We start from the raw sequence: 17,534 nt of genomic DNA, 5'->3' as shown, positions 1-17,534 counted from the left end.
AGAATTTGGTTCCTGCTAGGGACCGGTTGCTTTGGTCGTCTATGATGGCATACACCTTCATTGCCTTTTCTGGATGTCCCTCGGGATAAACCTTGATGAGGCATATTCGGGCACAACATTTATGTGTTTGGCCCTCTCCACATACCTCTGAGCATGAGCAGGAGACGGCTGTGGTGGTGTCAGTCTGATTCTTGGGCTCCCCGCCATGACTTGGAGTGGGAGTGGTGGTGACTGCAGCCGGTGTGTCACTAGCTAGCTGGGTTGGGTGCATGGCTGAAATGTGTTTTTCGCTATGACACTCCTCACACTTGACAATGGATTTACAGTCCTTGGCCATGTGCTCAAGTGATGCGCAGCATTTGAAACAGATCCCAAGCTCTGTGAGGACTTTCTTGCGCTCCTGTAGGGTTTTAGATCTAAACCCTCTGCACTTGTTCAGTGAATGCGGTTTTTTATGGATAGGACATTCTTGATTGAAAGACTTATCTCGTGATGAGATGGTGTTCTGTTTATCTGTGCGTGCTGCAGGTGATGGTAGCTCAGTCTTCCTGACACTCACAGTGTTCTTAATGTCTCTGCGTTTGTGAATGGCACCTTCATACCTTGACGATGATGTTGTTGCAGCTGCCAAAGTGTTGAACTCTAGGAAGTCGAGGCTGGGGTCGTTCCTCATCTGGGCCTGCTCGTCAATGAACTTGCAGAACTGAATAAATGGGGGAAAGGTGACGTCATTCATTCTTTTGTACCTTGAGACTGACGTTGCCCATTTCTCCTGCAGACTGTATGGCAGCTTCACCACGATTGGGTTCACTCCATGGGCTGTATCCAGGTAGCACAGCCCAGACAGACGAGGGTCTCTTTTGGCGAGCTCCAGCTCCATGAGCAGATCACTTAGGTCTTGAAGCTTGTGGACTTCTTTAAGGTTGATCTTTGGGATGTCCTGCAGTCTCTTGAATAGGGCTTTCTCTATTGCTTCTGCGCTGCCAAAGGTGCGTTCCAGTCTCTGCCATGCAGCAGCGAGACCTGCTTCTGCTTGTCCCACATAGACGGTTCTGAGGCTCTTGATACGGTTTGTAGAGCCTGGGCCCAACCACTTGATCAGGAGGTCGAGCTCCTGTTCCGCAGTGAAGTTGAGATTGGCGATGGCTGCCTTGAAAGTTGCTTTCCAGGCCCTGTAGCTCTCTGCACGATCATCGAATTTCGTGAGACTAGTGTTGATTAGCTCTCTGCTCACCATGAACCTGGCAAACTCAGACATATCTGATTTCTCACCACTTGTTGCCACGACGACTCGTGATGCCCCTGGGGCGTATGGGCTGCCTGGCATGAATGGATGAGATGTTCCCGGGTAAAATGACGTTGCTGCAGGGTTGAGCTGTGGTTTAGCCTCTGTAGATTCTGATGACCGCTGCTTGAGCTGTGGAAGTGGGTCAGGAAACACTTGGTTGCCATCTTGCTGTGGTGGCTGTGTTTGAGAGGGCACCTCTTGGTGACTGTTATTAATTTGCTCGGGTGCTTTAGGTGGTACTGGCACTGGGAGAGGTAAGTTGGAGGTTTCGGTGTTGTCGGCTTGGACGGTACTGCAAACCGGGGTTGCTACAGGTAACTGATTCAGTACATAGTCTCTTGTGCGATCAACTGGATTGTCTGCTTCTAGTGGTGGCGAGTCAGCTGGATCAGGACCGTGGATCAATGCTTGCTCAAGTAGTCTCACTTTAGCTAGCGCAACTTCCTCTTCCATCTGTGACCGAATAATCTTTATCCGAGCCTCCGCTTCTGCCCTTTTGGCTTCCGCTTTAGCGGCTTCTGCTTTTGCATGGGCTTCTGCTTTAGCGGCTTCTGCTTTTGCAAGGGCTTCTGCTTTAGCAGCTTCTGCTTTTGCAAGGGCTTCTGCTTTAGCAGCTTCTGCTTTTGCAAGGGCTTCTGCTTCTGCCCTTTTGGCTTCTGCTTTAGCAGCTTCTGCTTTTGCAAGGGCTTCTGCTTTAGCAGCTTCTGCTTTTGCAAGGGCTTCTGCTTCTGTCCTTTTGGCTTCTTCCTCTACTTCTCTTTCTGTGAAGGAACGTCTCACCTTGGATTCCTCTGCTCTTATGCGGGCCTCTAGTATCCTGTCGCTCAGGGCTGAGCTTCTTGAGGATGATGACCCGGATGACCGAGAGGAACGTCTAGATGAGGTTGATCGGTGTGATCTGGTTTCTTGCTGGTGAGAGATACGGTGTCCGGCTTTGTCTATGGCATCTTGCACCTTGGCATCTCTTTCCTTGTCCACCTCTTCTGCCTTGCTCAGGTCTGAAAGCGCTTCATCAATTTTAGAGTCTTTTAGAAAGGTAATGTACCTTGTTGACAGTCTCTTGTATCTTTCATGAGCTGTGTTCAGCCGTTCCAGAGCGGCTTGTAAGCATGTGGCATCACCTGATGAGGATTCAAGTCTTGGCATGTAATAGGTGACTCGTTCCCACTGTTCTTCCAGGTGTTCACATAGCTCATCTTTCATAGTGTGATAGTTTTCAGCGGCCTTTATCGTGGGTTTGGAAGAGCGCTTCGGTCGGACAACTTGGTCTGCTGAAAGCGTGGGCTCTGCCTCCTGGGCTTCATAATGGACAGTATCAGATTGTATTTGCTCTGTTTCAGCAGTGAGGAACTTTCCAAGGTCTTTTTCAGCCATTTTGATTTAAGGTGTACTGTCTCTTTAAGAAACTTGACTTTTGAATAGGGGTCCAAAAATCGTTGTGCAGCTCTGCAAGGCCTCCCTGATGAGATTCCCAAGGTGTCTTCAGTAAAACTTGGGGTTCGCAGTGCAGCGATGTGCAGTAATGGGGTATAATGTACTGCAAGTCTATAGAAGGGGTATGGCAAGAGGGAAACAGCAGGTGCATAAACTGTCCCTTTACAATGCAAGCAGAGGTGACACAGGACGTGGCAGATGGGAGAGCTTCCCCTTAGGCTTGTCCAGGCATGCACTGTGCAGGCAGACTAGTGCACAAGGCTTGTTGCTAGGCAGATTACATGGGAAGTTACAGGGCTCTTAGGGATCTGTAGCCGGGGTATTGAGCTCTTAAGCAGTCTTCTGACTGTTCTGTCCCCACTTAAAGGCGATGGAAGGTGCGCAGTTGTGAGAGGTTGTGAGAGTCTTACCTTCGTTTTTCCTATAGGTGAGGCAGACAGGACCAGAGCGCTCCAGAGTGAAACATGCACATGCTGAGATGAAACAATGGTGGTTTATTTCTCCAAAGGTTAGGACATGCAGAGTGCAGTAATCCAAGTACCTGGCATTGAAATCTTCCAGTGATGCTTGCCTCTGTAGCTACTACGTGGTCAGAAGACTTTGCTCCTAGAAGCTCCAATAAGAGATGTTGTTCTCACAAAGGCTCTGGCTGGAATGAACATCCCAGTAAGTGATGCAAGAGGGTCATCAGACACTCCCATGGGCTGGGCAAAAGAAACAGAGGAGCCGAAAAGTCTGACCAGTAGATGGCAGCAGAGACAGGCATGAAAAACATTAAATAACAGTTTTAACTAAGACAAATAGAAACAGCACACAGGGAGATGGGTGGCCGAAGGGCACTGGTGTACTCACTATTAGAATGAAACACTTGAGTCTCTGGTAAACCAAGGTGATGGTGGTCAGTGCCCGCAGTGGGCTGCAGTCTGGTCCCCCACCCGGTTGGTGGTCTCTGCCTTTCTCCTGCACCTATTTTGTGTGATAGACCTGCGCCTGCAGCATCAGGAGTCTGCTCCTCGGCTTGTGGATGTCGGAAGAGCCCTTTGCCCGCAGACGCTGGCCCGTGGGATCTCTCTGCCGTTGCGGTGGCTTTCTATCCCCCTCGTTGGGCTGTTGTCTTCAGTCGGGACTTTGGGTGGGACAGGACCTATAGTCCTGGCCGGAATCAGTTAATTAGCTAGCCCCCAGTAGCTTCTGGACCTCGTTTCAGGGTCTGAGTACCGCCTGTGTGCTCCGGTTTCCGAGTCGGTTCCCCGGGTCGGTACCGGCGGGCCACTACCCTGTCCCGGTCCACCACGTTTCCACCGAACCGTCTTCCCGGCTCCTGCAAGCAGAGGCCTCCGTATGCCTCCTAGCCAAAGGTGCCCGGGCTCCTACCCTGGCACCTGTCAGTCTGCTACAGGCCTGTCACACAGGCCTGACCTCCACTGCACTCTCAAACTGAACTGACAAACTGAACTGAACTGTGTTTTCCTGACTCAGGCTCTCTGAACTCCTCGGTGGGCGTGTCCAACCGCCTCGTTCCGCCCCCTGGTGTGTCCATCAAGCACTGAGGGAGGTGACTAGGGTTTAAATAGTTGGCTGCTGAAACCTTGTTAGGGGACTGGTGTTGTGCGGGGCTCTATCTGTGACTACCTGGCTGGTCCAAGGCGTCACACTAGTATGATCCGGTCACCGGCCAGTATGTGTATATGTACATGTATGAGCCGGTCACCGGCCAGTATCTGTATATGTACATGTATGAGCCGGTCACCTGCCAGTATATGTACAGTGCTGGCCAAAAGTATTGGCACCCCTGCAATTCTGTCAGATAATACTCAGTTTCTTCCTGTAAATGATTGCAATCACAAATTCTTTGGTATTATTATCTTCATTTATTTTGCTTGCAATGAAAAAACACAAAAGAGAATGAAAGAAAAATCAAATCATTGATCATTTCACACAAAACTCCAAAAATGGGCCAGACAAAAGTATTGGCACCCTTAGCCTAATACTCGGTTGCACAACCTTTAGCCAAAATAACTGCGCACAACCGCTTCTGGTTCCATCAATGAGCTTCTTACAATGCTCTGCTGGAATTTTAGACCATTCTTCTTTGGCAAACTGCTCCAGGTCCCTGAGATGTGAAGGGTGCCTTCTACAAACTGCCATTGTGAGATCTCTCCACAGGTATTCTATGGGGTTCAGGTTTCGACTCATTGCTGGCCACTTTAGTAGTCTCCAGTGCTTTCTCTCAAACCATTTTCTAGTGCTTTTTGAAGTGTGTTTTGGGTCATTGTCCTGCTGGAAGACCCATGACCTCTGAGGGAGTCCCAGCTTTCTCACACTGGGCCCTACATTATGCTGCAAAATTTGTTGGTAGTCTTCAGACTTAATAATGCCATGCACACGGTCAAGCAGTCCAGTGCCAGAGGCAGCGAAGCAACCCCAAAAGATCAGGGAACCTCCGCCATGTTTGACTGTAGGGACCGTGTTCTTTTCTTTGAATGCCTCTTTTTTTCCTGTAAACTCTATGTTGATGGCTTTTCCCAAAAAGCTCTACTTTTGTCTCATCTGACCAGAGAACATTCTTCCAAAACGTTTTAGGCTTTCTCAGGTAAGTTTTGGCAAACTCCAGCCTGGCTTTTTTATGTCTCGGGGTAAGAAGTGGGGTCTTCCTGGGTATCCTACCATACAGTCCCTTTTCATTTAGACGCCAACGGATAGTACGGGTTGACACTGTTGTACCCTCGGACTGCAGGGCAGCTTGAACTTGTTTGGATGTTAGTCGAGGTTCTTTATCCACCATCCGCACAATCTGGCGTTGAAATCTCTCGTCAATTTTTCTTTTCCTTCCACATCTAGGGAGGTTACCACAGTGCCATGGGCTTTACACTTCTGGATGACACTGCGCACCGTAGACACAGGAACTTCAGGTCTTTGGAGATGGACTTGTAGCCTTGAGATTGCTCATGCTTCCTCACAATTTGGATTCTCAAGTCCTCAGACAGTTCTTTGGTCTTCTTTCTTTTCTCCGTGCTCAATGTGGTGCACACAAGGACACAGGACAGAGGTTGAGTCAACTTTAATCCATGTCACCGGCTGCAAGTGTGATTTATTATTGCCAGCACCTGTTAGGTGCCACAGGTAAGTTACAGGCGCTGTTATTACACAAATTACAGAAGCATCACAGGATTATTCACACAGTGCCAATACTTTTGTCCACCCCCTTTTTTATGTTTGGTGTGGAATTATATCCAATTTGGCTTTATGACAATTTGTTTTTTTTTTTCTTCATTGAAGACAAATTAAAAGAAGATAATACCAAAGAATCTGTGATTGCAATCATTTTCAGGACGAAACTGAGTATTATCTGACAGAATTGCAGGGGTGCCAATACTTTTGGCCAGAACTGTATATGTACATGTATGAGCCGGTCACCGGCCAGTATCTGTATATGTACATGTATGAGCCGGTCACCAGCCAGTATCTGTATATGTACATGTATCTCTACGCTCTGCAAATGACTTTCGACTAACATCCACACTAATTCGAACCTCCCACTCCCGAATCCAAGACTTCTTCCGAGCTGCACCAAACCTCTGGAATGCTCTACCCCAAGAAGTTAGGACAAATCACAACTTACTCAGCTTCAGACGCTCCCTAAAAACGCATCTTTTTAGGGTGGCCTATCACACTCCCTAGCCAAACTAATTTCACCTAATCCCTCTACAACTTCTCAGAACATAACCCCACGTCAAACTCCATGGCACCCAAATGCATCTCAAGGCTCTGGCCAACTGTTCAGGAAGCCATCATCTATCCCCCTGAGCTGGCTGGATTGTCATTTTAAATAAACACTTGTACCTTGCCCCTCCCCCCATCTCATTGTAGATTGTAAGCTCTCACGAGCAGGGTTGCCATTTTTCCTTTTAAATATTGTATCCTCTATAATTGTTATTTGTTTGTATATGTTTATGTATATGATATGTATATGTTCCTCCTGAATTGTAAAGCGCTGCGGAATATGTTGGCGCTATAGAAATAAAGATTATTATTATTATTATTATGTATGAGCCGGTCACCGGCCAGTATCTGTATGTATATGTATGAGCCGGTCACCGGCCAGTATCTGTATATGTACATCTATGACCTGGTCACCGGCCAGTATCTGTATATGTACATGTATGAGCCGGTCACTGGTCAGTATCTGTATATGTACATGTATGAGCCGGTCACTGGCCAGTATCTGTATATGTACATGTATGAGCCGGTCACCGGCCAGTATCTGTATATGTACATGTATGAGCCGGTCACCGGCCAGTATCTGTATATGTACAAGTATGAGCCAGTCACCGGTTAGTATCTGTATATGTACATGTATGACCTGGTCACTGGCCAGTATCTGTATATGTACATGTATGAGCCGGTCACCGGCCAGTATCTGTATATGTACATGTATGAGCTGGTCACCGGCCAGTATCTGTATATGTACATGTATGAGCCGGTCACCGGCCAGTATCTGTATGTATATGTATGAGCCGGTCACCGGTCAGTATCTGTATATTTACATGTATGACCTGGTCACCGGCCAGTATCTGTATATGTACATGTATGAGCCGGTCACCGGCCAGTATCTGTATATGTACGTGTATGAGCCGGTCACTGGCCAGTATCTGTATATGTACATGTATGAGCCGGTCACCGGCCAGTATCTGTATATGTACGTGTATGAGCCGATCACTGGCCAGTATCTGTATATGTACATGTATGAGCCGGTCACCGGCCAGTATCTGTATATGTACATGTATGAGCCGGTCACCGGCCAGTATCTGTATATGTACATGTATGAGCCGGTCAATGGCCAGTATCTGTATATGTACATGTATGAGCCGGTCACCGGCCAGTATCTGTATATGTACATGTATGAGCCGGTCACCGGCCAGTATCTGTATATGTACATGTATGAGCTGGTCACTGGCCAGTATCTGTATATGTACATGTATGAGCCGGTCACTGGCCAGTATCTGTATATGTACATGTATAAGCCGGTCATCGGCCAGTATCTGTATATGTACATGTATAAGCCAGTCACTGGCCAGTATCTGTATATGTGCATGTATGAGCCGGTCACTGGCCAGTATCTGTATATGTACATACATGAGCCGGTCACTGGCCAGTATCTGTATATGTACATGTATGAGCCGATCACTGGAAAGTATCTGTATATGTACAAGTATGAGCCGGTCACCAGCCAGTATCTGTATATGTACATGTGTGAGCCGGTCACCGGCCAGTATCTGTATATGTACATGTATGAGCCGGTCACCGGCCAGTACCTGTATATGTACATGTATGAGCCGATCACCGGCCAGTATGTGTATATGTACATATATGAGCCAGTCACTGGCCAGTATGTGTATATGTACATGTCAGAGCCGGTCACCGGCCAGTATCTGTATATGTACATGTATGACCTGGTCACCGGCTAGTATCTGTATATGTACATGTATGAGCCGGTCACCGGCCAGTATCTGTACATGTACAAGTATGAGCCGATCACCGGCCAGTATCTGTATATGTACATGTATGAGCCGGTCACCGGCCAGTATCTGTATATGTACATGTATGAGCCGGTCACCGGCCAGTATCTGTATATGTACATGTATGAGCCGGTCACTGGCCAGTATCTGTATATGTACATGTATGAGCCGGTCACCGGCCAGTATCTGTATATGTACATGTATGAGCCGGTCACCGGCCAGTATCTGTATATGTACATGTATGAGCCGGTCACCGGCCAGTATCTGTATATGTACATGTATGAGCCGGTCACCGGCCAGTATCTGTATATGTACATGTATGAGCCGGTCACCGGCCAGTATCTGTATATGTACATGTATGAGCCGGTCACTGGCCAGTGTCTGTATATGTACATGTATGAGCCGGTCACTGGCCAGTATCTGTATATGTACATACATGAGCCGGTTACTGGCCAGTATCTGTATATGTACATGTATGAGCCGATCACTGGCCAGTATCTGTATATGTACAAGTATGAGCCGGTCACCAGCCAGTATCTGTATATGTACAAGTATGAGCCGGTCACCGGCCAGTATCTGTATATGTACATGTATGAGCCGGTCACCGGCCAGTATCTGTATATGTACATGTATGAGCCGGTCACCGGCCAGTATCTGTATATGTACATGTGTGAGCCGGTCACCGGCCAGTATCTGTATATGTACATGTGTAAGCCGGTCACTGGCCAGTATCTGTATATGTACATACATGAGCCGGTCACCGGCCATTATCTGTATATGTACATGTATGAGCCAGTCACCGGCCAGTATCTGTATATGTACAAGTATTAGCCGGTCACCGGCCAGTATCTGTATATGTACATGTATGACCCGGTCACTGGCCAGTATCTGTATATGTATGAGCCGGTCACTGGCCAGTATCTGTATATGTATGAGCCGGTGTTTGGCCAGAATCTGTATATGTATGAGCCGGTCACTGGCCAGTATCTGTATATGTATGAGCCGGTCACCGGCCAGTATCTGTATATGTACATGTATGAGCCGGTCACCGGCCAGTATCTGTATATGTACATGTATGACCCGGTCACTGGCCAGTATCTGTATATGTATATGTATGAGACGGTCACCGGCCAGTATCTGTATATGTACATGTATGACCTGGTCACTGGCCAGTATCTGTATGTATATGTATGAGCCGGTCACCGGCCAGTATCTGTATATGTACATGTATGACCCGGTCACTGGCCAGTATCTGTATATGTATATGTATGAGACGGTCACCGGCCAGTATCTGTATATGTACATGTATGACCTGGTCACTGGCCAGTATCTGTATATGTATATGTATGAGACGGTCACCGGCCAGTATCTGTATATGTACATGTATGAGCCGGTCACCGGCCAGTATCTGTATGTATATGTGTGAGCCGGTCACCGGCCAGTATCTGTATATGTACATGTATGACCTGGTCACCGGCCAGTATCTGTATATGTACATGTATGAGCTAGTCACCGGCCAGTACCTGTATATGTACATGTATGAGCCGGTCACCGGCCAGTATCTGTATGTATATGTATGAGCCGGTCACCGGCCAGTATCTGTATATGTACATGTATGACCTGGTCACCGGCCAGTATCTGTATATGTACATGTATGAGCCGGTCACCGGCCAGTATCTGTATATGTACATGTATGAGCCGGTCACTGGCCAGTATCTGTATATGTACGTGTATGAGCTGGTCACCGGCCAGTATCTGTATATGTACATGTATGAGCCGGTCACCGGCCAGTATCTGTATATGTACAGGTATGAGCCGGTCACCGGCCAGTATATATATATGTACATACATGAGCCGGTCACCGGCCAGTATCTGTATATGTACATGTATGACCTGGTCACTGGCCAGTATCTGTATATGTACATGTATGAGCCGGTCACCGGCCAGTATCTGTATATGTACATGTATGAGCCGGTCACCGGCCAGTATCTGTATGTATATGTATGAGCCGGTCACCGGCCAGTATCTGTATATGTACATGTATGACCCGGTCACCGGCCAGTATCTGTATATGTACATACATGAGCCGGTCACCGGCCAGTATCTGTAAATGTACATGTATGAGCCGGTCACCGGCCAGTATCTGTATATGTACATGTATGAGCCGGTCACTGGCCAGTATCTGTATATGTACATGTATGAGCCGGTCACTGGCCAGTATCTGTATATGTACATGTATGAGCCGGTCACTGGCCAGTATCTGTATATGTACATGTATGAGCCGGTCACCGGCCAGTATCTGTATATGTACATGTATTACCCGGTCACTGGCCAGTATCTGTATATGTACATGTATGAGCCGGTCACCAGCCAGTATCTGTATATGTACATGTATGAGCCGGTCACCAGCCAGTATCTGTATATGTACATGTATGAGCCGGTCACTGGCCAGTATCTGTATATGTACATGTATGAGCCGGTCACCGGCCAGTATCTGTATATGTACATGTATGAGCCGGTCACCGGCCAGTATCTGTATGTATATGTATGAGCCAGTCACCGGCCAGTATGTGTATATGTACATGTATGACCCGGTCACTGGCCAGTATCTGTATATGTACATACATGAGCCGGTCACCGGCCAGTATCTGTATATGTACATGTATGACCTGGTCACTGGCCAGTATCTGTATATGTATATGTATGAGACGGTCACCGGCCAGTATCTGTATATGTACATGTATGAGCCGGTCACCGGCCAGTATCTGTATATGTACATGTATGAGCCGGTCACCGGCCAGTATCTGTATGTATATGTATGAGCCAGTCACCGGCCAGTATCTGTATATGTACATGTATGACCTGGTCACCGGCCAGTATCTGTATATGTACATGTATGAGCCCGTCACTGGTCAGTATCTGTATATGTACATGTATGAGCCGGTCACTGGCCAGTATCTGTATATGTACATGTATGAGCCGGTCACCGGCCAGTATCTGTATATGTACATGTATGAGCCGGTCACCGGCCAGTATCTGTATATGTACAAGTATGAGCCAGTCACCGGTTAGTATCTGTATATGTACATGTATGACCTGGTCACTGGCCAGTATCTGTATATGTACATGTATGAGCCGGTCACCGGCCAGTATCTGTATATGTACATGTATGAGCTGGTCACCGGCCAGTATCTGTATATGTACATGTATGAGCCGGTCACCGGCCAGTATCTGTATGTATATGTATGAGATGGTCACCAGTCAGTATCTGTATATTTACATGTATGACCTGGTCACCGGCCAGTATCTGTATATGTACATGTATGAGCCGGTCACCGGCCAGTATCTGTATATGTACGTGTATGAGCCGGTCACTGGCCAGTATCTGTATATGTACATGTATGAGCCCGTCACCGGCCAGTATCTGTATATGTACGTGTATGAGCCGGTCACCGGCCAGTATCTGTATATGTACATGTATGAGCCGGTCACCGGCCAGTATCTGTATATGTACATGTATGAGCCGGTCACCGGCCAGTATCTGTATATGTACATGTATGAGCCGGTCACCGGCCAGTATCTGTATATGTACATGTATGAGCCGGTCACCGGCCAGTATCTGTATATGTACATGTATGAGCCGGTCACCGGCCAGTATCTGTATATGTACATGTATGAGCCGGTCACCGGCCAGTATCTGTATATGTACATGTATGAGCCGGTCACTGGCCAGTATCTGTATATGTACATGTATGAGCCGGTCACTGGCCAGTATCTGTATATGTACATGTATAAGCCGGTCATCGGCCAGTATCTGTATATGTACATGTATAAGCCAGTCACTGGCCAGTATCTGTATATGTGCATGTATGAGCCGGTCACTGGCCAGTATCTGTATATGTACATACATGAGCCGGTCACTGGCCAGTATCTGTATATGTACATGTATGAGCTGATCACTGGAAAGTATCTGTATATGTACAAGTATGAGCCGGTCACCGGCCAGTATCTGTATATGTACATGTGTGAGCCGGTCACCGGCCAGTATCTGTATATGTACATGTATGAGCCGGTCACCGGCCAGTACCTGTATATGTACATGTATGAGCCGATCACCGGCCAGTATGTGTATATGTACATGTATGAGCCAGTCACTGGCCAGTATGTGTATATGTACATGTCAGAGCCGGTCACCGGCCAGTATCTGTATATGTACATGTATGACCTGGTCACCGGCTAGTATCTGTATATGTACATGTATGAGCCGGTCACCGGCCAGTATCTGTATATGTACATGTATGAGCCGGTCACCGGCCAGTATCTGTATATGTACATGTATGAGCCGGTCACCGGCCAGTATCTGTATATGTACATGTATGAGCCGGTCACCGGCCAGTATCTGTATATGTACATGTATGAGCCGGTCACTGGCCAGTATCTGTATATGTACATGTATGAGCCGGTCACCGGCCAGTATCTGTATATGTACATGTATGAGCCAGTCACCGGCCAGTATCTGTATATGTACAAGTATTAGCCGGTCACTGGCCAGTATCCGTATATGTACGTGTATGAGTCGGTCACCGGCCAGTATCTGTATATGTACATGTATGAGCCGGTCACCGGCCAGTATCTGTATATGTACATGTATGAGCCGGTCACCGGCCAGTATCTGTATATGTACATGTATGAGCCGGTCACTGGCCAGTATCTGTATATGTACATGTATGAGCCGGTCACTGGCCAGTATCTGTATATTTACATGTCCTTACGTAGGAAAAGGACAAGTCCCATATGGGAGCTCTTCTCTTTGGGGTGGAGTTTGCAGAGCTCTGGGAGGAGCCAACACATTCATCAGATTATTACATCACAAAAGTGACATCACTGTCATCACCCAATAATATTCAATCAGTGTCGAAAATCCTGATGATCCAGCAGTGACCCACTCTGACGCATGCTCGTCACCTTCATGGGATATTTTTGGATCTACTATTGTAATGAATACATTTTATTACCATTATGTAAATATTTAGAATTATGATCTGGATTACAATTTTTGGAGCCTTGGGTTAAGTTTGATTTGGACTATTTAACCCATTGCAGTGCATCAGAGTCAGCATCTGCCTTGCTCTGTATGAATGTCTCTCGGAGGATCATCATGACAGATACGGGGGTCATCAGCTCACCCCTGGCTTTCATTACAATCCATCCGCCCCAATGATCACCTCACAGATGCTAATGGCAGCGGGGAATCACTCGCTCCCCGCCGGCAAATGTTAAATCCCGCTGTCAGAGATAACGTGATCCCACATCAAAGGCAGGGACACGACATATGATGTAAATATACGTCATATGTCATGAAGAGGTTAAAGAGAATCCATCAGCAGGATTTTGCTACCTCATCTGAGAGCAGCATGATGTAGAGAAAGAGTCCCTGCATCCAGCGATGTATCACTGGGTGCAACCGTTATGACACAATCAGAGTTTTTAGATTTAGCAATGCAGCAGAGCTGAGAGAGATAACCACGCAAACACGCCCGATACTGTATGTACAATGTCTATAGAAATCGAGCTGCTAATCACAGGTGGGGTTGTGCCAGACTGGCTGACTGCTACTAACCTAGTCTAGCAATGATAATTTCCTAAAGCTAAAATAAGCTTTCAGGTAAACTATCACACAGTTTGATAAGAGAGGCATCCCTGAAGTCTCTGTGTTAACCATTACTGCATGCTGTCTTCAGATTACATAAGCAACAACCTGGTGACAAAGTCCTTTTTAATAAATTGGGCAGAAAACAAAAGTTTTATTCTTCCGGAGCCCGGTGGGGACGTGCTGGCGACGGTGTTGTTATCGGGGTGCAGGGTGCCGTGCTGCGGTGCAGTGTCGTGCCCGGATGGCACTGGTGTACTCACGATTAATTCACACTCAGAGACACTGGTAAACCAAAGTTCGGGTATGGTCGGGTCCTGCAGCCGGCTGCTTGTGTCCCTTGTGAGGCTGATGGTGGCCCCTTTCCCTTGCGCCTCTTGTTTGACTGTTGGCTCCCCTGCCTGGACAGTGGTAGCCCGCTCCCCGGCGTTGAGCTGCCGGAGGAGCCCTCGGTTGCCCACAGGCGCTGGCCCGTTGAATGTTTGGCCCTTGGCGGTGGCTCTTACCCGGTATCGGTGGGCTTTTGCCTTCTTTCGGGACTTTGGGTGAGGATGAACCCGTGAGGTCCAGACTGCAATCAGTTAATTTGCCTATACTCAGTGGCTTCTAAGCTAAGACGGGGTCTGAGTACCCGGTTTCTGGTGCTCCAGTAAACGGTTGACTCCCCGGTTCAGGGCCGGTGGGCTCCAACCCTGGCCCGGTTCCTACAGTTCCGCCGGTTGCTGTACCGGTACTCCTGCAGGCGGCCACCACCGTCTGCCTGCCTGACGTTACAGGGATCCCAGGCTCCTACCCGGGTCCCTGACAGCTCTATAACTCTCCTTCTCTCCCTGTCACTCTCCTAAACTTAAACTGTTTGTATTTCCTGCCTCAGGAGAGTAGTCTCCTCGGTGGGCGTGTATTTCCGCCTGACTCCGCCCACCTGGTGTGCCCTACTGGCCCTGAGGGAGGCATCAGGTCTCCCTTTCGGGTGACTGATGTGTCCTCACAAGGGATGGGGGTGTGTGTGTAATGTGGTAGGTGTTATTACCTGTGACCCCTGGGGTCCAGGACATCACATATAGAGCAGACTCGGCTCCTGAGCCCGCTACCTACATCTGGAATAGATACCTGCAGTCAGTCAGGTGTTGTCTGTACAGCACAGTCTGCACCCGCAGTGTATACAGCAGACTCGGCTCCTGAGCCCACTACCTACATCTGGAACAGATACCTGCAGTACACGATGGCTGCCAATGATTAGAAGAAAAAAAAAAACAGAACAGAAAACAACTTTGTCCAAGAAAGTCAGTGATATTGTCAGGTGGTGAAAAGTCACCTCAGAGGTCACCAACAAGAATATTAACTCAGGTTGTAGAGCATTTGCTTAGTAAGGGAGAGGTAGCGGGATTGATGCCTGCCTTTCTTTTTTTTTTTTTTTTTTTTTAATATTGGGACTATTATCTCCTTGGTCCTGACCCAGTACCTCCCTATTACAGTATGAGGTGACCTGGTACCTCCCTATTACAGTACGAAGTGACTTTCCTCCTTTGGCCACGTTGTGGAGTTGAGCGCTGAGTCAGTGACAATAATGTTCCCCTCCCCCTCAGAATAGGGCACATTGTGTAGATGATGAGCCGGTGACTCCACAATTACCCTTCACAGCTGTAGTCGTGGCCGAGTGGTTAAGGCGATGAACTAGAAATCCATTGGGGTCTCCCCGTGCAGGTTCAAATCCTGCCAATTACGTGGAGAGTCTTTTTGATGGGCTTTTATGTACGGAGTATTGTGCTCTGTGATTGTTTTCCTGGATTCACATTCAGTGTTTAATTCCCAATAAAGTGGATTTTGTAGAATAATTTTGGTAATTTATAACTGAACCTTCTTCCTGTAGATCTGATCTGATCGCGGTCACCGGTAATGTGATGAAATAAAATAAACTCACAGATGTAAATCCTCCATCGGGGCAGAGCGGTATGAGAGGACGGAGACACCGCGAGACGTCCCGGGACCGGCAGAGTCCAGACAAATAATGGTTCTTATAATAGCGGCAATTCTTATTTTCTTACTATAGGAGCCGCTTTTTTGCCGTCGGTCCCCTCTGTCGGTCCCCTCTGGGGGAAATGTTCTCCTTGTTCTGGAAATCGTTATTAACGCCTCAAAACTCTCATCTAATCAGACTGATAAAAGTTAATGTCCCGTATAAAGGCTAAGGGGAAAAAGTTTTAAAGAAAACAAAAAATTAAAGATATTTTTTCAAAAAAAATCCCCAAAAAATAAAAAAAATATAATACATTATACCAATATACACGTATATTTCTATAAAACTAAAACAAACATAAAAGAGCACGTATGTGGTATTGCCGCGTCCAGACCGACCCGATCTATAAAACTGTCATCTTAGTTGAACAACAGAAAGAAAAAAAAAATGGCAAAATGAGGCTTTTTCATCAAACTGCCGGAAAAAAGTAGATTAAAACATCATCAAAATTTAATATATAAATAAATATAATGTCCCTGAAAAGACCGCCCCGTCCTGCAAAAAACAGTCTACTATAGAGCGCCGTCACCCGAAATATAGAAAAGCCGCCGCTGTCGGGAGTCTCCTGATCAGAGCGATTAGAGAGATAAATTCTGTAGATTTCCCAATTATCTTCAGTGTTTATAATGATAAACGGTTCTAGATAATTCACAGTTATGGAATTCATCAACTAATGTGACTCGAGGAACATGACCGCAGAAGAAAACCCTGAAAATCCAAAAGACATCGTAGTCGGCAGGATTTGAACCTGCGCGGGGAGACCCCAATGGATTTCAAGCCCATCGCCTTAACCACTCGGCCACGACTACAACCACAGATTCCATTAACTAACGATGCTGTGAGGTCATCATGGTGCGGGGTCATCATGGCTCAGGGGACACATCAGTGTCAATGACTCAACGCTCAGCCTCACAAAGTGCCCAAATAAAGAGACAAATGAGACAGACATTTTAAAAAAGGAGTAAATTAAGTAATGAATAAGTCACAGATGAAAAACACTTGGTAGAAAAAAATTCAAAGAAAACAAAAACATAATTGTGTGACTATATGGAAAAATCAACAAATGAAACTTGTGGAGGATGTGACAATGAGGAAGAGGAGAAGGAGATGAGCGGAGGAGAAGGAGGAGATGAGAGGAGGAGAAGGAGATGAGAAGAGGAGAAGGAGGAGATGAGAAGAGGAGAAGAAGAAGAGGAGAGGAGGAGAAAAAGGAGATGAGAAGAGGAGAAGAAGGAGATGACAAGAGGAGAAGAAGAAGAGGAGAGGAGGAGAAAAAGGAGATGAGAAGAGGAGAAGAAGGAGATGAGAAGAGGAGAAGGAGTTGAGAAGAGGAGAATGAGGAGATGAGAAGAGGAAAAGAAGGAGATGAGAGGAGGAGAAGGAGGAGATGAGAGGATGTGAAAGAGATGAGAGCAGAAGAAGATGAGAGGAGAAGAAGATGAGAGGAGAAGAAGAAGGATATGAGAGGAGAAGAAGGACAAGAGAGGAGAGATGGAAAAGAGAGGAGGACAAGAAGGAGATGAGAGGAAGAAAAAGAGATGAGAGGAGGAGAAGGAGATGAGAGGAGGAGAAGAAGGAGATGAGAGGAAGAGGAGAAAATGAGAGGAGGAGAAGAAGGAGATGAGA

At 47.1% G+C, this 17,534-nt stretch overlaps 2 non-coding genes across 2 annotated transcripts; one reads left to right on the top strand and one right to left on the bottom strand.

Moving 5' to 3' along the window:
• Positions 1-15,534: 15,534 nt before the first annotated feature.
• On the top strand, positions 15,535-15,616 carry TRNAS-AGA (transfer RNA serine (anticodon AGA)). Its single transcript has one exon. It is a non-coding gene; the product is annotated as a tRNA-Ser (tRNA).
• A 1,019-nt stretch (positions 15,617-16,635) lies between these two features.
• Positions 16,636-16,717, bottom strand: TRNAS-UGA (transfer RNA serine (anticodon UGA)). Its single transcript has one exon. It is a non-coding gene; the product is annotated as a tRNA-Ser (tRNA).
• Between the last annotated feature and the right edge of the window lie 817 nt (positions 16,718-17,534).

This window comes from Anomaloglossus baeobatrachus, chromosome 3, assembly GCF_048569485.1.
Source record: "Anomaloglossus baeobatrachus isolate aAnoBae1 chromosome 3, aAnoBae1.hap1, whole genome shotgun sequence".
Lineage (NCBI taxonomy): Eukaryota > Metazoa > Chordata > Amphibia > Anura > Aromobatidae > Anomaloglossus > Anomaloglossus baeobatrachus.
The sequence above is the reverse complement of the archived record's forward strand: the minus strand, read 5'-3'. Positions and strand labels throughout refer to the sequence as shown.